Source organism: Lepisma saccharinum, chromosome 6 (assembly GCF_977018435.1).
Source record: "Lepisma saccharinum chromosome 6, izLepSacc3.1, whole genome shotgun sequence".
NCBI lineage: Eukaryota > Metazoa > Arthropoda > Insecta > Zygentoma > Lepismatidae > Lepisma > Lepisma saccharinum.
Window position 1 is genome coordinate 3996147 of NC_139234.1, and position 24615 is coordinate 4020761.

Sequence of the window (24615 nt, forward strand, 5' to 3'; positions counted from 1 at the left end):
TGAATCTCGCAACATAGTAAACTAGTGTTGCCATATGAAGGAAAACTTCCCTTGGCGCAGGAAAATTCAGGTAGAACAGGTGAAAAGGGAGAGAGTAATTTTATGAAGATATCCGACAAATATATTAGATTAAATTTCACTTGAAGTGTGAAATACATTTTGACCTGCCTTTCGTTAGGTAATTTATTGCCCCAAAATAGATTATTATAATCAAACTTTCAAACTATTGTGAAAATGTTCTTATTTCGATTATTTTTCGATACTTTTTTTTCGTTATTCCCTCATGTTCATTTGTTCAAAATACTAGCATCTTTGTCAATTGTTTTCCTCTATCATCAATGATATAAATAATAGTAATAATAAATAATAATCACGATTTCAAGTCTGATTTGCAAGGAAAAGCTGGGCCGAAGGCATCCAAATTCCAAACTCTCTTCTATGTAGTACACCCTGGACTGCAATTTACAGATGGCTCTGGTGTCTGGACTCACAGCCAACGGGGGATTTATAAAATTTGGGCCCTTGTGAAATAGTTTACAAGGAATACAGTACTAAAAAAATAGGTTTTTCTTAGCTGTCCGTTAGGCGACTTAATGAAAAAATAGGGTTATTAAATAGGAAAATTAAAAAATAGGGTTATTAAATAGGAAAAATAAAAAAATAGGAAATTATTTAAACGCTAGAAACTCGTGTCTACCTTTTTTATGAAATAAGCAAGTGAAAGTACTTGATATTTTGTTTTATTTTGCTATTTTCACAACATTAAGGACTTTTTTAATAGTCGATGGTCTTCGTCACTTCTTCCCCTTCAGGTTCTCACTTTGGTTCCAAAACTGGGGGAGGGGAGTACAGTTTACTTTCCCTTGGTACACGAGGTTTATCTACCATAGTACGGGGGCAAAAGTGGTAAAAAGTGGGTTGGCAACTGCCCCCCCTAATCGCCGCCACTGCTCTGTAGGATTTGTGTTTTGTGCTGAGCATGTGTGTTTGTGATTGTCATCCATCTTATCACCACAAGGGATTATTTAGTTTCAATTTTGTGATAGCATTGTAAAGTATCATATAGATAATATTTTCCAATGTCATATCAAAGTATTCTGTCGAGTTCTCCGTCTCGTCTCGATTTTTGAAAAGGCCGTCTCGGTCTCAAGTCTCAACACCATCCCCCACTCACTTTTTTTCCTATCTCTTACCCTGTTACTAGCTTTCTTTTGCCCCATTTTTCCTCTCCGTGCTTATTATTCGGGTGTTCGGATCCCACTTTAAACTATAGGTTCAGTCCCGATTAGCCTATCTGTGCATAAAGTGGACTTAAATCAACATTCTGTGTGTGATCCTCTTGATTTCTGCATGGGTGTGCTTAGACAATTTCAAGGCGAGCTTTAGCCCACTCTCGTCGCTCCTGCGGCGACGCCGCTGTTTGGATCTTACCGTGTGCCTCCTCGATAACTCGCACTTTGATCACGGGTTCGATTCCCGGCGGGGGTACATTTTCAGCGGTTCAAAAATGCAAGCCTGGTTCTGCTTAGCCTTTCGTGAGCATAAAATCGACATTTTTTCCCATGTTGATTCCTTTGCTTTGACACTAGACCTTCTACAGCCGCCATAACGTGACAGAAAACATGCAAACGCAGCGGAAAGCTTGTTACCAACCTCTGATGTAGAACGACCTCTTTGTGACAGCGATAAAAGCATTGCTTTGCCGATGAACTCAAACACAATGGCACCACCATTGCAGTCTGGCTTCTAGTTGTAAAACCAGGAAGTAAGGGTACAGGAGCGAAAAGGAGTGTATGCGGGAGAAACACGCAAAAAGAGACAACTAACGAACCTAATAAACATTTAGAAACCCAATCTTTGGTTGGGCCCAGGGGCGCCGACTTGTCAAAATTATTGGGGGGCTCTGATCACTGAAATAAATTAATGAATGACTCATTCTGTCCCTTTTTTAAGTTTTGGCCTCAGAGTTCGGAATCTCATAAAAGCCCATGAATTCCTCAAAAATATCAACATTTTTATTCACGGTTCTAATGCAGAATATTAATTGTTCACGGATGGATATGTCACAAGTTTCGTCAACCATAACAGCAAAATATTCCCGACTTTTAATATCTGCTACCACGGAGCGCAAAACAGATCTCCCTAATATATCAATGACCTCGTTCAGAATGTCATGTGAGCCATTTGTAGCCCAAACGTCCCATCCACTACCCTAGTTCATGCACATCGTCTTTTGAAACTTTTTTTTAGTAAAAATTTTAACTATACTCATAATTACATACTTAGTATATAGTAATAAGTCATGTGTTTTGCTGTCTCTGGTCATAGCCCCCCAAAGTTGATGGTTTAGCGGTCTCAGCCCCCCAAATGTATGGTCTAGAACATTTCAAATGTGTATTTAAAGTTAAGTTCATGTGGCACAATTCAGAGTAAACTTTACAAGAGAAGCAAAATAATACATTAGATCCTCTAAAGCAAAATTATTTGGGGGGCTCTGCCCCCACATCGTTAAATTTTGGGGGGCTCGAGCCCCTAAAAGCCCCATGGAGTCGGGTCCTATGGTTGGACTATATTCGAATAAAACTTGACTAGCACAAGCATGATTCGCAACATTAACCAAAGGCGATGAACTTTCTTTTTCTGTCTGTTTCTAGAAATCTGTGATAATATCAGCTACATAGTCATGTTGAAACTTTATTGACGAAGTCAAGATTCTTGTGTATACTCTTTTATTGGACGATGTCACACTTGAGCATGTACCATTTGTGGCTTCCCAGTCACCCCCCCCCCCTCGTTGACGTCATTTAAGGGTCTCCTGATCCTTATTCCAATCGAAAAGTGTCGCAACATCTTTATTTGGGTGGACTAATCGCCTATTTTACATCGCGTAGGCAGATTCAGTATAATTAAAGCAAGCTGGGTAGCCACTTGTCCCAGTCTTATCACTTGACCTTAGATTATACAATTGCACAACATGCCTTTTCCTTACATAACATTGATTGAAATTTCAATTGGGTTCGCGAAAAATCTGTTCTGCATTTTTTTCCTTGTAGATCTAGAACTAATTTGATTATTACATTATCTTAGTAACCTGTAGAAATCCTGATAATTCCTGAACAAGCTTCCTTGATTAAGTGGCCGACTAGGTTAGAATTCAAGAGAGAAAATAGTAAATTCCGCCATTTTCTGCGTAAAATACAAGTCATTTTATCATGGGCGGCTCAAGATAAAATTTTCATCCGGACGACCTGGAGTTTTGTCCCCCTACTGTCCACCTTGCTGCCCTGATCCTCTACGTTTCCACCTCCTCCAATAAAAAAGATCACGTTACATATTAATGGTTTTAATCACGAATAATAATAGGCTTATTTTAAAATACTTTAAAGAACACGTTTATTATAGACATGCGTTATTTATTAGCCCACATAATTTTGCAATATATTTGTTATGCAGCGGTAATTTCAATTAATTCTTGTATATACAAATCCAACTCTTGTAATGAGGAATAAGGTTTTGGCGCTTCTCTAGAGGGACGCCCAGGTTTGGCACCTCCCGAGGACAGCCACCCAGGTCGCCCGCCCCTTAAGCCGCCCATTCATTTAGTGGATCACTGTGTTAAATCGTTCGGATAGATTCGCGGCGAACGATTCTCTATGTAGTGTTTGCCATCCAAGGGGAATACATATGTAAATCTCCTGCTCTATAAGAAGTAAAAATTGACGAATTTGCGAACACGAAAAGTTCTTAGAAGAATCTGTAAAAAATAGAAAGAATAAAAACAACAACAAATTCTAGATAAGCAGTCTCGTACATGATGATTGATTGAAGCACACTTTCTGATTATTCTGGCAAGGAAAAAAATGACAGTAGACTGGTTTTGTTGTCATTAAAAAATGGATTGTTGCATCACCAAGGTTGAAGTTTTGTTATCGTTTGTAGCAACGGTTTGGTTTGAGTTGCTGTTTTAAGTCCACTTTGTGCACAGTAAGGCTAATCGGGACTGGACCTACACTTTAAAGTGGAATCCGAACCACTATGTGCCTCCACTGGGTATCCAACCCGCGACCCCTTGATTACAAGGCGACGACAGTACCACTGCGCCATCGGGGAGGCACCTGTAGCAACGGTTGTTGAATATCCAAGAGCAGTGGGTTCTAAAACGAAGGGGGAGCAAGGACAGTTTACTTTCCCTTTGTAGATAGCGTTTACCATACTGCACGATCAAAAGTGCCACTGTCCAAGAGCGACTGAAGCTATTTCCTGTGTGAAGCAAATTGAACCTCCGCCCAGCAGAAGTTTTTGGTGGTTTGGCAAAACAACCAAAACCCAAGATCCTCGGCGATCCTTAACAAAATAACGTTAATTATGGAACAGTTGTGCATCAGAAGTTTCTGTCTGATGTTTTAGAATATTTAAATAGGGTTTTAAATATATTACATCGCCGCAAATGCGTTTCTCTACCTCGATTTATTTCGCCTTCTACAGAAATTGGTACGACTGCCTCAACAAAAGAGAGTCATTTCCAGCTTTCCGCCACTCTAAAACCTTTGAATACTCGTTGATTTGCAGTATTACTTTTCATGATACTGACGGCTTTCCTACGTATCGTTAACTGTGGCAACACTGTGAGAAAATAACCAGTAATATTGCACCACGAAAGAATATATTTCTCTTCACAAGAGGACAGGAAAAGGGGGCAGGGAATCATACATGATAATGTACTGCGCAGCAGTTATCACATTCACCTTTTCTGTACACATTGCAATGTAGGAATTGGCAATCTATTTAATCAACAAGTTTTCCCCCATCGTATCATGTGCCAATTGTCGCAATCACCTGGTTTATCTAAATGAGTATGCTTGTGTTCTGTTTGTTTTGCTGTTCAGCTGTGTTATCAGCTGCTTGTTTCTTTTTTATTTTGTGTGAACGTATCTCGCCCCGAGGTTAAATATAAAGTGCTTGGCAAAGCAATTTCGAGCAACAACATGCACAGGAAACTGGTGGACGTTGATCCTGTATGATGTGGTTGGCATTTTTAAAGCCATTTTGCCTTTGTTCAATAGCGGAAGCTCTTTCCTCTTATGATCACTAGCCACGCCAGAACAGAATATTTACATACAATTATTTAATAACATTTATTGACTTTTTACGTACACATACATATGGGCATTGCCAGCAATTTTTGTGTCTATTTTTCGATTCATAATTGATTGTGTAATAATGTTATAAATATAATATAATAAACAAATTATTAATAAGAATTAATATTATTGTTCGAAAGAAAAATATTTGCCAACTTTTCTCTGCGGACGTCCATTTCTATGCCTGCATATTTAAATAAATGAGGTTGATTATTATAATGCAATGAACAGTAATGTCGATTTGGATGGGACAGCCTGTAGTTTATACTTGCAACGAACACATTCTGCGTTCTCAGTTTAAAGAGCGTGCAATAGTATTTCGTATGGTGCAATGGTTATCTTTCAACAAAGGGACAAACAACATTCGCTCTCGAGCATAAACTCTTCTGCGTGGATGTGTTTCATTGTGTTTTGTTCTGTCCAAGGTCATGTCTGTTTAAAAACACACAGCACTCCTTACTTGTTTATACGCCATTTCGTTATGCGATAAACCGTGAAGATAAAATGAACTTGTATTGTTTCTTCTTGTGCACAAAACTTCCCATACAATTAACAAAGCATTCACTCTTCTTCTTCTTCTTCTCCCTTATGCCCACTTAGGCGTCGGGTCCTTTCAGCCACTTCTTGAAAGAAGTTCTATCCTGTGCCCAGGGACGGCGACAGGGGTGGGCACGGGTGGGCAAGCGCCCACCCAAAAATTCCTGTGCCCACCCGATTGCCCACCCAATCAAATTCAATAAGTAAATATACTTGGAGATATGAATGGTTCGATATTTTACTTGTGAATATTATCTATGCTAGAAATGTTCACATATTATCAACCCATAAAAAGCCAATCTTGTCATTAGAAATTGAAAGCAACTACTAGAGCTATTGAAACAAAAACTGTGATCAAATGAATACTTCCATGATTAAAAGCAGCTAGTAGGCTTAGGAGGCTCAAAATTATTCAGGGTATGATCAAGATTATATCAGAATTTAGGTTGAACTTGAGGACTGCAGATCCGGGCCTCCACATGCATATATAAATCCCAGCCTGGGTATGGTTAAAATAATCTCCAAGTAAACAAATAAAAACATCATCTTAGCTTTACTTCCTCCGGCAACACTATTGTTTATTTCGACTTTTTAATTATTATTAGAATAATTTAATCATGAAGACTTAGATTGGCAGGCCATGTGACACGAATGGCAGAGGATAGAATAGTTTACAGGATTCTTGTTGGGAAACCTGATGGTATGAGACCAGTGGAAAGGCCAATACAAGGATGGAGGGATAACGTTCAGATGGACCTAAAATAAATCGGCAAGGATGGGAAAGATTGGATTGATCTTGTCCCGAACAGGGACAGATTGAAGGCTTGTGTTGCTGCAGCGATAAACCTTTGGGTTTAAGTATGCTAGAGAGTATAATATAGTTTTAATTAGCTCTGCATTGAAATTCCAGAACTGTCCCTTTTCTTATTTCATTACAATTTTTATATACCTGTTATCTTCAAATATCAATATGCTATGGGAAATATCAACTTTATATTCATTCTACTAATAAGAAGGAATCACAATAATCACTACAATACTGAAGTGAATAAATTTTAATAAACCAGTTATGTATTGAAAAAGCTACAGAATTATTCAATTATCTACTAATGAGTGTGGCTTATCCTATTTAGAAATCCTCGTCCCACACATAAATTTGGCCACATTAATCAACGGAAAATATCAACAGAATCTGTACACGCAGCGGAAGTAAAGAAAAAGTTATGTCACGAAGTATCCAGAAGACGATTTTGTTAGTTTGATTTTAAGCCCATTTTTATGCTCAAATAGGCTAATCGAGACTAAACCTACAGTTTACCGTGTAGTCCGAACCAGTGTGCATTGTACTTCCACCAGAGGAGGGGGGGAGTCGAACACAGGACTTCTTCATTATAATGCGACAGCGTTATGTCATTGGGGAAAAATATACAGAAAGAACTTGCACCAAACGTGGCATTTTATCACCACAGAAGATGCGTCCATTTTAAGAGGGTGATTGCCTGAGACAAATATTTGAGACTTTCGGAAAACGTCATTGTTCACGGAATTAGCTGCCTTGATCCACTAATGAAACGCTGTCCAATTGAAACTACCATCTCAACTTTCTAAGAGCTATGGGCTAATGAAACTCCATTTTTGGAAGAGTAAGTTGTGGTTGATTTGTTTTATTTAAAGTCATTTTTCTGCTAATTTTGATAATGACGATGATAAGGTTCAATGGTGATTAGATTAAAGTAACCAAGGGGTGAAAACAAACACATGCTGACACTCAAAATGCAAACCCTCATAAATTATTACTTTGACAGTGGTTCCAAGTGATAGGGACTCGTTGCCCTGAAAGAATAAAATTTCCAGGGTATGCTGCACAGGATAGAGGTTGACATTCTAGTGTATTCGAAATGGTCACACCACACAACCCAAGTCATCTATGAAAAATAGATGAATTATGCCTGGTACGGTGATCAACTTTGATGAATTCCTTGTGTCCTAAATCATTTTGTTACCTCAAAAAATATGTTCATGTAACCATACGTGTATTGCTTCTCCCGCATTAGTAACATGAGAGATCAGAAAACGAATAGCAACTAGCTAATAATCTCTTCAATTCTGAACAGATTTTTCAATCTTACTTGTTTATTACTTATGAGTGATATTTTGTCAAAATAGCCTTTCATTAGCTTAGGAATACTTCATGGAAAATGAACAAAGAATTTGTTTTCCGTGTGTGTTTTATAATCATTCCTAATAAGACGTTCATTTAGAAGGACCGGGAAGTGGGGGATGCAATTCCCCCGCCACATTTTGCCACTTTTTGCCCCCGCACTATGGCCTCTTTATGCTAAACCTTTTCTACCAAGAAAAAGTATGTTGTCCTTGCCCCTCAAATGTTGACACCCAATCGTCGCTAGTACAAACATTCAGATAGATTTGTCAGTTGTACAAACCTTGTAAGCTAAGAAAAGTGACCCCCAAGGAGTAAGAAAACTCTTTCACTCAAAAACTTATACGACGAAAATACTATGCTCAGGAACATGCATTTAAATTACGAGAAACTTCAGGATTGTCTACCATCGCACTTTCTATCATTGTCGCCGAATATATAAAATCAAGTATGTGCCAAGCTTAAACCAAATTCACATTTATTTCACTGTATTAACATGCATGAAAGAATGCGACTGATTAGAATGTATGGCTGCACATGGGTAAACACTTCCTTGAAATAATTGTGTCCATCAGAGGCAAAGCGAAAGGAAATGGAACAAGTTGCGAGAACAGATTAGAAAAGAATAAAGAGGAAAACAAGAAAAGGAAAGGGAAAATAAGTAAGAGGAGACTCGGGAGTGTAAGACTGCCCACCCTAATTTATCAATAAGGAGCTTCAGCCCACCCGGTCGAAAACATCTTGCGCCGCCCCTGCCTGTGCCAGTCTTTTCACTTCGTCCGGTGTCTTCCCTCTCTTCTGTGCCAGTCCATAAATGTACTGGTTCCAGTTCAACCTGGGTCGTCCCCTTCCTCTCTTTCCTTCTGGTCGGGCCTCAAATATTTGTTTCGGTTTACGCTCTTCCTCCATCCTAATAAGATGTCCCAGCCAGCCTAATTCCCTCTTCTCGATGATTTCAATCAGTGGTTCCTGATTCAGGCATTCTCTTCTTATTGTTGTGTTTCGTATCATATCTCTCCTTGTCTTTTCTACAGTTTTTCTTAAGAATTTCATTTCAGTAGCAGTAAGTCTGCTCTCCAATTTAGTTTGCATTATCCAGCTTTCTGATCCATATAATAGCGTGGGGAGATAGACTCTTTTATATATTTTAATTTTTGTTTCTTTACTAATCTCCTTTTTACCTATAATGGTGTTACTAATATTATAGTACAGATTATTTGCTTTCTGAATTCTGTGATTAATTTCAGAGTCCATTTTCCCGTCCGCAGTTAGTATGGTTCCTAAATATTCAAACTGTTCTACTTGTTCTAAGGTCTTATTATTCCAATGAATGCGCATCCTTGCTGGTTCTTGTTTAGTGAAGTGCATGACTTTCGTCTTGCCAACATTGATTTCCATCTTTCGTTCTGTGAATGCTCGGCCCCACTCTAGGACAGCATTTTGTAGGCTGTTGCTATCTTTTGCTAGGAGAACAATATCTTCAGCGTATACTAATGTTTGTACCCATACCGGTTTCATCTTATAATTTCCAATTTTACATTTTCTTGTTCTTCTTTTGCATTGCTTTATAATTTGATCCATGAATAATATGAAAAGAAGAGGACTAAGTCCATCACCTTGTTTTACACCTTTTCCCATATTAAATTCCATTCACTCTAGTTGTTTAAAAGAGGCAAATGTTCGAGAGGCAAGTGTTCATGGCTTGAAGATATAATTTAACATAAACATAATAGGTTTCATTGTGATAACGACACACTCCTTGATTGATTTGATTTTTTTTCTTTTCTGATTCTTTTGTTTTGGCCAGTCGAAAAGATGAAGCATCTCAGCCCAAACAATATCCCAGTGCCACTGTGAAACATGGCCACAACAACTTACGTTCTGAACAATCTGCGAGTGCCATACCATTAGGTTGTGCTTCCTGAAAAATATTGAGATCTTTGGTTTTTTGTGCAGAAGTACCAGACTTAAAATTCCCCTCCAGGAGTCCTGGGTTCGAATCCCGGCCTGGCCATGGATGTTTGTGAGTATCCATTCATCAATCTCAGCATATCATTACTCATTCCCATCTTCACAAATTAGCCAAAAGTGGCACAAAAGCGAAGTAAAATAAAGCAACTCAATCAATCGCTCGAAGCATCGGATTGAGGTAAAACTTGGTATAGAGGGTATGGAGACTACGAGGAAGCGAATGCTGACGATAAAGAAAGCAGTTCAATTTTTCACCACCATTTCTGCCACAAAATTACATTCGTAGCGTTGAAACGATGCGCCAAACAGAAAATCACTACAAAGAAACGTTGGTTCTCATATAGGCCTCAATACGCTGTAGAAATGACCCGGTGTATACTTTGTTTCATATTTCAAGCCTCGAGTCGCTGGGGACCGAGTCAAGCACGAGACGACAGACTAAAAGTTTCGTATCGATAGGGAAGATAGGAGGAATAGGGGAGAGATGGGGGGAAAATTAGGGGAGAGAGAGCAGAGCCCACCTAAAAATATTTCCACCCCTCCCTCTTCAGACCACTGAAATAAATCCTCTAGCGACACCACTGCATCCAAAACCGCACCGCTATGGCTCCGTGGCTATGATGGTGCAATCACCAATTCAGAAACTCTCACTCAGGTGGGGGAGAGAGAGAGAGAGAGAGGATATGAGTGTTGAGATAACCTCAAAAGGCAAAGAACACTTCATTTAGGTCTCGCTGTTGTTGCAATTTGTTTCTTCTCTTTGGAAGGACATATGATCCAAAGAACGTCTGTGGAATTTTGTCCCGATTGGCATCACAACGAGACTGGTTGAAGTTAGTCATTTTGCACGAAAGAATGAGAGAATTTGGATAAACATATGACACACATCTATTGAAACATGCATCCATTTTCTGTGCAGTAATATACAAACTGCAAATGTTACATTGTTAACTGATTAGAATAAAAAAGAAGTGAAAAAGTGTTCCCCTGTGCATAGCACCACGCCATGAAGGCGTATAGGGGGTGTGGGAGTAACGCCCCACACTTTCTTGATCCGGTCGTGAGTGGGGGTGATGTGATCAGCATTCTGATTAGAATCCATTTTTAAAATCTTGCAGAACCAAACGCCAGCATATATGAATGGCTTCGCACATCGCACAGCACATAACATCATTGATACCAAAACAAGATGAACATTAATGCTTCTACGACAGAAAATGAAGTCTTTTGTTCGACTTCAACTCTACTCTATTACGCCATCACTAAAGCCTGAAATCATAACGGGTGCGAAAGAGGAACTTTCATATTCAAAAAATGCCAACATGTTACGTTAAGAACTGCAAAAGATTTGTGCCAAATTAGACCATAACTACGGTATGAAACTATTAATGAAGCATACCTGCATAATTAAAGTATTAATTAAAATGTTAAATTAATTTCTAGCTCAACTTAAGTACAGATACAGGACTAATATTCAACAAAACAATAGTATTATTGCTACATGGGCAACAAACTTGAGTGTATAGCAACTAAATACAAAATTATGAAAGCCAGTAGTGGGGTTGATGCTATAACAAGCACCACTTACAAGTGTAGAAAAGGCGAGGCTATTTGATTGAACAATCTGATTTGCCTACACTTAAAATAATGCCAAGAGGGGCCTATACCCCAATTCTTCAGGTGTGATATGCTCTGAATTTTAAGAAATTCTGAATTCAAGTGTAGAAAGGGTAAAGCCTCTCAGACAGATTTGCTTACACTTAAAATAATAGCAAGAGGGGCCTATACCCCAATTCTTCAGGTGTGATATGCTCTGAATTTTTAAGAATTTGAATTCAAGTGTAGAAAGGGTGAAGCCCCTCAGACAGATTTGCCTATACTTAAGACTATGCCAAGTTCTCATATCATCTTATTGTTTATAGTGTGTTTTTCTGTCAAAATCCCAGGAATTTTGAATTGATATAAAGCTCATAGCTAAGAGAAGAGCTGGCAGGCATAATTAATTGCCTGAATGTCTTGCCGGCACGCAAGAGATATAATCTACACGGCTAGATGGGGAGCATTAATGATTTTTCCGTGTGTTTCACTGAAGGGGCCATTAATTGTTCTGTGTGACAAGGGAAAATATAACAAAAATTATCTCAATAATCTTTGTTACATATTTTCTGTGCGACAGGGGCCATTAATTTTTCTGGGCGACAGGGAAAAATGTAACAAAGATTGAGATAAAGATATATTTTTTTCTGACAGAGTAGCAATAAACTGTTTCGCATGGTGGAACTATTGTATTTCTGATAATATAAGCATAGGGCAAGACTTAGGAAATATTATAACAGTTCAAAATCCAATTTTGTCTGTATGGGGGTTTCAGAATCTAGTAAGAAATATATTCCACATATATATGGAGATGTGTTAATATTGCGGCCTTGTAATCAGAGGCTCTGGGTTCGAGTCCTGATAAAATGTGTAATACATACAACAAAATAATATGCCCACATATGAGATATTCACTGCTAGCTGATATACAGTTGAGATTTGAAACCTGGCAAGCATAATAGAACAAATATCTTCTAGAATTGCTCTGTGACCCTCTCATTTCTTACATCATAAACATATGATTTTTCACCTATGAGAATAACACTACATATGGTGTCATCAGGTAATGCCTCATGGAATTCACAGATAATTTTAATATTTGTTCTGTCATTCACCACAACTTGTTTCCTTTTTGAAGTGTTGATTACAAACATGGGTCTCTGTGCTTTGAATTCATCTGGTGTGTAATACATGTCTGTATTGCCTGTAGTGACCCGTTTGAAGGCCGAAAAAGCCTCATATAATTTAAGGAAATCATTCTTGGACATGTCTAAATTATAATTTTCTCTAGGAAATACCTCATTTCTGCCATTTTTAAGATATATGTTCTTGATGTTGCAGTTATCAAATTTACTTGAATTTTTTTCCTGATTGTTGTGTCTTCCAGTCTGAAACAATACCACTACAAAATCAGGCATGTCATATTGTATGCTGGAGAATGAATTTGTAGCATCAAACTCATAATATGTACCAGTTGCGGGCTTCTGTACACATTGATATGTATAAAATTGTAAAAATACCTGTGGATTTTTTAATATATCAGCTTTGTATTTAAGAGCATAACTGGCCTCATATTCAACAACAGGGATTCTTAACTCCATAGTCTGAATAATGCATTTGCCCTCATCAGGTAGGGTATTGGGCAGAGCTTCTCCTGTAGAGTTTATTGCACTGTACCTCATCAAAGCATTGTTATCATTTGCAGCTCTTCTAAATGTGATTCTTAACCCACCCTTCCACATAATATCTTTGTAATCTGAGAAGAATCCTGGCAATAGGCGCATCGGGAACAGCACAGTGTGGCTCTTGGATATAATTTTTTCACCAGCCTCAAATCCACCTATTTTGTAGTATGAAGCCTCGGTTTTGGATAATTTTAGTGTGGCCAAAGCTGTGGAGGTAATGCCGGGATAATCCACTCTGTTTATAACAACACCATGCTTTCTGATCTCAATTTCAGAGAATAGATGTGGCACAAAATTGTCCACCAATCTTATATTTGAATTTGCCGGATAATCGGTACCATCGAGCTTTACAACATCAAATTTGATGTATAGATCTGCTCTGTGGGGGTGTATAAATCCATCCCCTACATCAAGATCAACCTCAATCTGTGTGTTGGGTTGATTTAAATTTGCAAATGTCCTCCTGTTTGGAGGGAATGATTGTAGCTCATAACTCTCAATATTTTCCATTTTCTTCTTGTATGTATTTTTATTTAAATATTAATCTCTATGATTGCAGTTGTTGTGGCTCCAGCAAAATCAACTAATTCTTCTTTTTCATTAGTGACCATCAATTCAATATAATCTATTCTATTATGGCACACAGGAAAATATAATGTTGGGGATGGATTGTAGATGATGGGCTCCATAAATTCAGAATTAGGTTTGAATGTTGCAATAATGCCTGTTTGTTTGTGAGTGCCTATGCCATTTGATTTGGTGATCATACCCTCAGCCACATTACAGTGAATATTCAGAGTCTCTATGGCTAAGAATTTAGGTATATTCATAGCAGTGTGTTTGATGCCTGGTTCAAGTTTTGTGTTGTTCTCAAATCCTAACAGCTCTCCAATAGTACCCAGATCTATTGTTTCTGTAGCAGATACAATTTCTACTCTGTGAGTGACAGAATTTTGACTTAACACTATACCTCTGGGTAATTGAGCATTTAGAGTGGATAGATTATACTGCCCTGGAGTGATGACAATTTTTTCATCCCCAACTGCAATTTTGTTGTTGTGGTGTGTAATATTAGGGATCAGGTACATGCCATGAAATGCCCTGAGAGCTATTGTTTTGGGATATACAATGTCATCATGTAATTTGAGTTTCAATATTGAATTTTGGCTGGTGAGATGAAATACCCCCATGATGTTTTAAATACTACAAGGCTTTTTGAAAATCTTCAATTGATGGTTTATTGAACACGGGCATTATTGTAATAAAGATTAGCTGAATTTAAATATTTTATTAAATTTTCAGGTGGAACACCTCCAAATGAATCAAACACAAATGCCTCATCTTTTAAATATTTAAGATAGCAGATCCAGTGAGTGCCCTGATTTTTGTACTTATCCAAATTAACAATGCCACACTCTTTGTTGTGTGGTTGCTCTGGCAAAGAATCAGACATGTACACACCTCTAAAATGTTTGATGCCCAGTGGCTTGATTAAAGCTTCAATATCTTGGTTTGTAAGCGGCTCTTGTTTTTTTTAAACTTATTCATGGCTCTCTTAACACCTTTGCCTTGTTTCTCAATGGCCAGGTTATGGCGCTTCAATTCATCTAATTCTGCCCTATTTTTCTTGGCATCTATTACTGTTTTTGCTATGGCAGCTGATCCCCCCGCCAAGCTCCCAACAGCCCCGAGAGCAGCTAAGATGGCAGGGATGGTAAATATAAATCCCCCCACATGTGATTTTTTTCTTGATTGCTGTAATTTTTTTAATTGGGGGGTACTGAGCAACAATTTCATACCATGCCCCTTGGCAATACAAGATTTTTTCTTCTTGCGCTGCTTTTTGGTCAAAAGGCTATCAATAGGCCCAAGAGATTTCAGACCTGCATAAGGTATTTGATACATAACACCCTTGGCCTTCATTGTAGGTTTATTATATATATATTCACAACCCCCACCCCAATTTTTGTTTGGTGCTCATAGCTATGGTGGTTCCCAATGCTGCTATTTTTTCACTCAAAGATGCATCTTTGCTTACAAATCTGCCAAATGCAGCCTCTTCTAATTTCTTGTCTGCAACATGTCTCTTGTCAAGATCAGAATGTGTGTTGTATGCAATATCATGGTCTCTACAAGCAGCATCTAGGGGATTGACACCAGGATCACCTCTGTTTAATCTATGATCTAATTTTGTACCGGGACCACAATACTGATAGCCTGGAATATGCAGTTCAAATGGCAGCTTGTTTATAATGTCATTAACTAAGCCCCGACCCTCAGAAATATTCCAAAATTTGGGGGGTAGAGTATTAATAATTTTTATGAGATATCCAATCCCCTTAGTGTCATTCACTATAAAATTAGACAATTTGGTGCTTATCATGTCCATAATTCCAACCTTTTCATTGTAAAAATTGTGGTTCCCAGCATTTTCCTCCCCAGCTATCACCAATAACCTATCTACAAGTTTCCTGACATCATCAACCCACACAAATTCTTTAGGCAGGGTGTTGTATTGTTTGATTCCACTTCCAGTCTTGATTTGAGACCATATGGGCTTGATTAAATTATTGTATTTTGCTCCACTGCTCGACTTGACCCTTTTTTGTGTGGGATCATTGTTCTGGTATAGAGCATCTGATTTTATTAATATTTCTTTGTAATCCTCATAGTCTTGATCTGTATAGCTGCCAGGTCTTTTCCTAGTCATCAGTTCCCACAATCCAGGTGTGCCGGGGAACTTAACAAAAGCACCTTTTTCTCCAAGATGAGATTCTGAATATACAATCAGATCATCCCCCATAAATGTTACTCTGAAATTGCCAATTCTATGTATGATGCTACCATCAAGCTCTGTGTCAGCATATAAGCCAAAAACCTCATCTTTATTGTCTTTAGGTGTGGTTAAATATTTTTGAGCAAGAAGGCCCAATTCAATAGGATCCTGAGTAGCTTCAATTCTTCTAGGACCAATAGGACTAGGTGTATGAATACTGGAAAGTGGGGTGAATGGATAATCTAATATGTTTCTTGCAGCTACAGGTACAAGCTCTGTGATTAAATTTTGATTCTGCTCTGTAACAGTTTTGATATTTTTACCTAATTCACTAATAGCATCAATTATGGGCTGTTCTGTTTGTTTGTGTTTTTCATAAATTCCTCGGTTCTCTGATTTCCATCCCTTAAATCTTTTTACAAGATAATCTCTTAATTTAAGATCATCAATTATTGGCCTTTTCATGTTTATTTATATATGTTTCAATGTCTAGAAAATTGTTGATTTTATTTCTGTATTTGCCACTATTGGGTGTTCTTGTCATATCAATTGTGACAAACCCATAACTGTCCTGGTTCCAGCACTTGCTGCAAATCTTGGAAAAATTATTGTAGCTCAGGTCCCCACCTACATATTCATCATGTATGTGTTTGAGGTTGGTATGGTCTTGATGAAACACACATAAAAAATTGCTATTGTCTCGGATCAGCTGCTTGGGTATTTTTGAAAAAGTCTGTGCCAGGTAGAAACAATCTATGTTTTTGTGCCGGCCCTGTGTAAAGAAGTTTCTAACCTTGTTTTGATTATCCAATATAATGTCATCAAACACAACAACAGAATTATCGAGACATTCATGAAGTGGCTTAACATCTGGTTCAAAAGTGGCTATATCCAATCCATCATATAGCTTCATCAGCTGCTGATATTTTAATTGTTCCAAGCTCTTAGAGAAGATATACAAGTGCCTGTTTTTCCAGTCTAACCAGTTGGGTGCCAATAAAAAATTATCAACCATTAGTGTAGTTTTACCACAAGCAGATGGCCCAACAATAAGACACCTAATATTATCAGGTAGCAACTTCCCATTTCTCTTATTCTGTTGTTCAGGTTCTGGCAGCCTTTTTATAACATCCCAGGTGCTCATATTATTATTTTGTTTGCATCGATCCAGCTGTTTTCCGGATGACCCAGCCATTTGACAAATAATTTGTTGCCTTTTCTGCGGATGATTTTTTCTATGAGATATGTGTCAGGCTGTTTAGTTTTGCTGAGCTCTTGTTCATAGAACCTGCCTTTGAGAATTTCTCCTCGGTGATCCTTTATTATATATGTGTTAAGGGTCCCAGGTTTAATTTGAACCACTGTAAATAATTCAGTGCTCCAGTTTCTTGTAAAGCCTCTTTTGAATAAGTGCTTATATTTACTGATTCTTACTTGATCACCCACCCTGTATTTGGCCTTTCTTGTTGTTGGCTGATATTTAGGATAATAAACAGTCCTGATCAATTTTTGCTCATCAGATGAAGTTACTTCAGAGGGTTTCATGTTGATTGTAGAATGGACCGAGTTGTTATATTTTTGTAGAAGTTCTGGAAGAATATTAATCCATTTATAATTACCCTGCAGTGTAAATTGTTTATACATAAGATTTTTTTAAGGTTCTGTTGAATCTCTCTACAATTGAGGCCTTGAGGTCACTGTAACTCGAATAATGTTGTATTGCCCGGCTTTTAATAAATTGTTGAAACACTGAATTATAAAATTCTTTGCCATTATCTGTTTGCAAATAGCGCGGGGATCTTCCACTCTGATTGATAATTGTCCTAAAAGCTTCTGTAACACATTTCCCAGTCTTGGATTTGAGTGGCACAGCCCAGGCAAATTTTGAAAATGTGTCTATTACAGTGAGTAGATATTTGTAGCCCTTGTTGATTTTGTCTAAGTTTTTCAACTGTCCACTTGCCATTTCAATCAAGTCGCTCTGCCATAAATCATCTATGCTTTTTGTAACTACTGGGAGTCTCTTAAAATTATGTCTGGCCTGTCTGTGTAATTCATCAACAATAATTTGTCTAGACATAATATGTAAACAAGAATATTGCAACTATGGGGTGTTCAGCAGCTGATACTGCAGGATTTTCTAAATATAATTTGTCCCCTATTTGTATTTTAAATTCCAAAGAGCCATCATCTTCAACATAGGCTGTTTCCAATGTATTGGGGTCTGTAAAATCCTGTAACTCTACACTGGTGATTTTCACTTTGTTATCAGCATTTGTTATTGATAAGGTGGGGTAGTGGTGTGCCTGTGGTTGAAGCCAATATTTGATCTTGATTGGTCTCAATGTGCCCCCAACAAAAAATTGGTAATAAAATTGTGCAGGGGACAGCATATATATTTTGCCACCTGGTGTAAATGGAGAATCATATTCTTTGTTGGGGATGCTGTACAATTCAAGAATTACTGAATATTTAGGATTTTCAATTATGCCTGTTATTTCTTTTTCTGCTGTAAGCAATCTGCTTGTTACAGATTCAAGGTGCTCATTGATGGTCCTAACAACATCATCATGGCCTGGCTTTATTTTTATGTCCACAATAAGTTTTTTGTATTGTTGCACAATTTCTTGTAGCTGGGTGGCAAAAACAGACAGAGCATTTGCTTGATTGGATTCCATGGTCCCTAGCTGTTGCTTGATATTAGCTACAATTTGTTGCAAATTTTCAACAACTGCCAATTTTGAATTTTGAGCTGTAAGATCATGGACCTGTCTTCTGATATCCTCAAACAGGGCATGCAGTTCATTAATATGTTGATTGGTTGGAAGAGTGGCCACTGTCTGAGTGAGATGTTTGATCTCTGCTTGGATATTTTTGATATCTTCTGATTTCAATATGCGATTCACTGCCCTCTTTATATTTTTAAGTTCCTGTGATGTAGGCAGATTTGATACTGTATTTTGCAAAAAATTCAAGTGCCAATTTCACATTGTTTAATTCAGAAGCATCAGCAACATTTTGCATAGCATCTTGGAGCAGGGCTATATCTGCCTGAGAGGGTGTGGATTGTTGTAAAATTTCAAGCTTTGTTTGGATATCATCTATCAAGTGATGAAAATGAGACAGTTCAGATTCAGTGTTGAGGTTTTCAAGCTTTGTGATTTGTTGCTGGACACTAACAAGGGTATCTACAATCCCAGGCAATCGGGATTCAAGTACATTTGCCAAATCACTTTGCACTGCTGCTATTGTACCTTCAAGATGGGTTATGGAACTTTGAATTTTTCCAAAATCCTCATATGTTTCAAGTTGCAGCTTAATATTTGCAACACTCCGAGTTATTGCATTCAAAGCATCAGAAGATGGCAAATTGTTCATAAAATTTTAAAGTGTCTCAATTTTTTCTTTAACCTCGGCTACGGCATTGTTCAGAGGGTCCAGATTAGGTATTTGGAGTGACTGAATCTGTTCCTTTAGAGTGGAAATCACTAGATCAAAATCTTCTTGGGATTTTATGCTTTTGACAATTGTTTGGAGCTGTGTCTGGACATTATTTATCTGCTCTTCCAATTGTTGTTTCAATTGCTCAGAGTTGTTAGCCTGGGTCTTAAATTTGGCTTGAAGAGCTGCTACAGCTTCTTCCAAACTTTGAAAATTATCCAATGTGGCCAAATCAGTATATTTCTGAAGCAGCAATTTGAGTTCAGAATCAATTTTAAGAAGAGGGTCCATGCATTGTGATTGCAAATTTGTAATTTCTAATTGAAGACTGGCATTGAGTGTGGTTTGTAAAGCTTGTAAATCACTTCTTAATTTCTTGACTCTGACATCAAGCATCAAAATCTCATCACTGTGATCTTCATGTCTTGTATGGCCAAAAATATCATTAGGCATTTTGATTTAGTAGTTATTTATTATTGAATATCTGATTCTTAATTCTATAAAAAAGGGTATAAGCTTGTCATAAGATCCAGGGACCTCAATATATAAGCAGTCACCAGCAGAAACAGTATAAACAGTGCCAGAAATCATGTTTGAGTGCTTAATTCTGTAAATATTTCTCCCTACTGAAATTTTAACATCACCCTCAGGGGTTGTAATAAATTGCAATTGCCCACCTACAGGTAATTGGTAATGATTTAAATTATTGTTAAATATGTACAATATTTTGCCTGTTTCATCATCAATATCTGTAAATATGCTGTTCAGATGAATAATTAAGAAACCACTCAGTTTAGACAGTATATCAGAAGAGGGTTGTGGTGTTGGCAGCTCCATAACACCTTGTTTTTTGAACCCAAATAAGTTCATAGGCATGTTTATTTATTTCAAATCATGCTCTGTAATTGGGCATTGATTCCCATTTTTCAAATCACAATGACCCCATGGTAAAGTATGTATGCCACATGATAAAATACATCTCTTATCATCATGTGGGTCCAGAGCCACTTTTCTTACAATATTGCTAGTCAATAAGTGATCCACACTCTGAATTCTGGATTCTGATGTTTTGGTGGTGCTACATAATTTGAGGCAATTTTTGTAATCCTCAAATTCAAGCTCTTTTTCAACAGTAACTCTGCCAATGCCCTTGGCTTTTTTGACAACAGCATTACATGTTTTAAAACTATACATCTTTGCACTTAACCCAGCAAATTCCACAATAACATCACCAAGTGTCTCATCTTTTAACTTGCCAGGCACTTTTTTGTTGTGGGGTTGAATCTCTGTATGTTCACTGGTATCAAAGTATTTAAACAATTCAGGCTGTGCAATATCTTGATAAACATTTTCTGTTTGAATATCAAGAACAAAACTATCCGTGTCCATGTACATCAGTTTTACACGATCCTTATAAAAAGGTTTCAACACATCATAATACAATTTTAACATATGTAATTTGGCCAATTCCAATATCACAGCCCCTACATAAATAGGTTTATCAAACTTAATCTTTGTTTTTTTCATGTTGAAAAGTGCCATATTTTCATCATAAATTCTTCTATAATTGAAATTAGGCTTTGCAACCAATTTTTTGCTCAGGCTGGGGTCAGTAATTATTTTAACATCGGTATGTTTTCTGACATTTTCAATTGTTTTGCCACATACAGAATTTACCATCAATTTAAACAAGGCCTTATCAAATTGGCTCTTTGCAGATGTTCGAAGCTCTGTGTTTGTATCAATGTATGGTTTCAACCATCTTGAGTGCCTGAATCTCAAAACTTTTTTAATTTTGGTCACTTGGACACCATGTTTCATCAGGAACTGGAGGTTCTTGTAATATATGCCATAGCCCTGTTTTGGCTCCAGTGTCATCATGAGCTTCTTCTGTTTAGAGCCAGGTGAGCACTGAACCTCGGGAATTGGGGGCAGATCAGAAAATTTGTTATGTAAATGACCAGGAGTTGTCACATCAACCTCTAAGAATAGGCCATAATTACTGTCATCAAAGTCCTGAAGATCCTCAATATTAAAATCTTCAACCCATTCAAGCCCTGCATATGGCAGTTTTTTGCATCATAGCGTGACCATAGAGGCTGTTTGCATCCACATACAATATATAATTTGATGGCAATTCTGGATCATTATTGAGAATAAACTTGTTATTTGCTCTAGCGTATCTCTGAGAACATTGCACCATGCCTCCTCTTATACATTCCTCCATAAACAGATACATATCTTGATCTTGGATCAGATCCAATTGCTTTTTGGTGTTTAAAAACATTGCGGCCCATGCTAGGCCCGGGGCACTGTAAAAATACACTGGATCCAGTCCATAATTTTGCATTGATGATTTTCTGAATGCCTGCAATATATCAGCTAAGAGGGTTACATCAAGTTTCAAATATGCCATGTGATAATCACCAAATGTCTGGCATTTTAAATTGTTCCACATCAATTGGGCATGGTGATAATCATCATCAGTGATTCCAGATCCTCTGATTTTGCTGTAAAACTCATGTTGTGGAGGCAGGGAACACTCATCAAATTTAGAAAAATCTGTAACATAATCATATGGATATACACCCTTCCGCCTAATTAATTTCAGGTCCTGATTTGGAAACAAGGCACATGTAATTTTGAATTGATCATCAGATAATTGAGTGGCCAGTGTAGCCAGGCTAGCAGATAAAATTCTGTAAGAATCAAGAAATCTTATGTGAATAGGAACACCATTAACTTTAATTATTTTGCTAATGGCAATATATTTCTCATCATTTTCAGCTAAAATATTTAAATTCTGCTTGTCAAACCCCTCATATCTGATCAAATGATGAAAATCATAATTGGATGCTCCATGGCAAAATATAGGGACAAATTTTGGTCTCTTGATCTTAATATTACAGCTATTACACAGGGCCATTTTGAATTTACCATCTGTATGAGAATGGTGTTTCACCTTGATATTTGTATCTGAAAATTCAGAACCACATACCGGGCATTTTTCTGTATTGTTGAAATCTTCAATCTGTTTCTCTGTTAAAGGCAACATGGGTTTTGATTTTAATAAGATGTTAGATGCTATGTCATGGCACTCATTTTCTATTTTATGTGCAAATATTTTGATGGCATCTGCTCCCATGTATGAATATTCTTTACTAACAACACCATCCTGTACAACCACATAATAAAAGCTGGAAGGTTCATGTAACTGGTATGGTGTAATTGAAGATTCTTCAGGATCTGGGCTACAAAATGCAAGAGGTTTGAGGTTTGATTCAAAATCACAGACAATATATGCTGGGTGTTCCAACAAGGCTTCAAATTTTTTGAATTTGGCATTTTCATTTGGATTAGGCATCACCATATGAACAGGTTTATAATTGCCACAATATTTCAGATGCTCAATTAACTTGTTTTTGGCAATTTCTGCATTTTTTTCACGAACCCCATTCACCATTTTTTGACCATCAAATACAGTTAAACATCTTCTGCACAACTTGAATATTGTATTGGATTTGTCTAGTTGTGTTCTCACTAAAGCTTCAAGATTATGTATCAGAGTGTAATGATATGTGCAATCCCCTTCAATTAAGAGCAAATCAATTGGAATAGCAGATTCATCATCAATTGTACTGATTCTGAGAGGTTCTATCAAGCAATTGTCACGGCCAGTGGAGCAAATAAATACATTAATAGATAATTGTCTACCATTCATATCCCAGGCCTTTTTTTCAAATTTATCAATATTCTGAACAGACATTGGATATTCTAAACCCTCCATTGCATCGTCAAAAATATGTTCATGTTGTTTGTAATAATTTATTCTCTGAGGATTCCTTGAAACTGGGTACAAAGCAGCTAATATACACCACAAAAAGCATTTCTGGTCGGTATTTTCAATATTAACCACGGCTCTTTTGTTTTTAATATTTGCAGGTAATGGCAGATATGTAGATCCTTGTAATGGGCTGAATTCAGAAATATTAACATATAACTTGTGTGGAGAGCCGCATAGGCTCCATCCAGACTCTTTTGCTGCAAATTCAGAGTGTTTAATATTTAATTGTTCTATCAAACTGCTTATTATGTTGTCTGAATTTGCATTTGAATATACCGGTACAGTTTCTGTTATGTGGGGCTGTGTAAATTTTGTGCCATTTGATTTCTTATATTGTGTAAACAATTTGAGGGAGAGCTTATAAGAGCCATTTTGTGCATTTAGAATTGCCTGGACATCAGGTTTTTTACTGTTCAAAAAATTCTTAATGCCACATCTTGGCTCTGATACAAACCGATAATCTCTTAATTGGCCATTAAAACTGCTATGGATAGGTGGTTCATAGCGTGGCTGCTTTGCAGGTCCAGCATTAACAGGTGCTTCATGCCTTCTTTTCAGACCAGATGTAGATGGTTGTGGGGGCAATGTTGATGACTGTACATAAGAATTACACTTATGCCATTTGTAATATGCCTTGCTTAATATTTTATGGCATCTTGGACACATTTTTGTGGCCTTTCTGCATTTCTTAGAGTCACAGATATGCCGGTGCCTGGCCCAATGAGAACTAGATATATTTTTATTACACTGATTGCAATATTTTTGTTTTGGCATTTTTTTTTGTTGTTGTTTATTATATAAAATTTCTTGGGGTTCAAATCAAAATTCTGTACAAAATATCAGTTGGGTTCAGCAGTTAGTGGCTGAGCTGGTGCTTTTATACCCAAACAACAGCAGTAACTAGGTTTTGGTGATAGTTTTGTTCTATTATGCTGATGTACAACACACTTCACCAGGTTTAAAACCTCATCTCTATATCAACTAAATACAATTCAAAATTGGATTTTGAACTGTGCAATAAATATTCTGTAAGTCTCACTTGTATTTATATTAACAGAACAAGACAAAACCAGAATTGTATTCAGAATTGCATGTTTTCATACAAAAAAGCCATATTTTTGACAAGTTTATAAACAACAATCACACAGATATAGCTTTTACACACATGGCCGAATCTGTCTGAGGGGGGGGATTCAAGATTCCTGGGATTTTGACAGAAAAACACACTATAAACAATAAGATGATATGAGAACTTGGCATTGTTTTAAGTATAGGCAAATCTGTCTGAGGGGCTTCACCTTTTTCTACACTTGAATTCAAATTCTTAAAAATTCAGAGCATATCACACCTGAAGAATTGGGGTATAGGCCCCTCTTGCCATTATTTTAAGTGCAAGCAAATCTGTCTGAGGGGCTTCACCTTTTTCTACACTTGAATTCAGAATTTCTTAAAATTCAGAGCAT

General features: G+C 37.2%; 1 protein-coding gene across 10 annotated transcripts in view; it reads right to left on the reverse strand.

The window, feature by feature from the left end:
• The window catches only part of LOC145988513 (scoloptoxin SSD14-like), a 176014-nt gene that overhangs the window by 68771 nt on the left and 82628 nt on the right, over positions 1-24615 (reverse strand). The window lies entirely within an intron of this gene.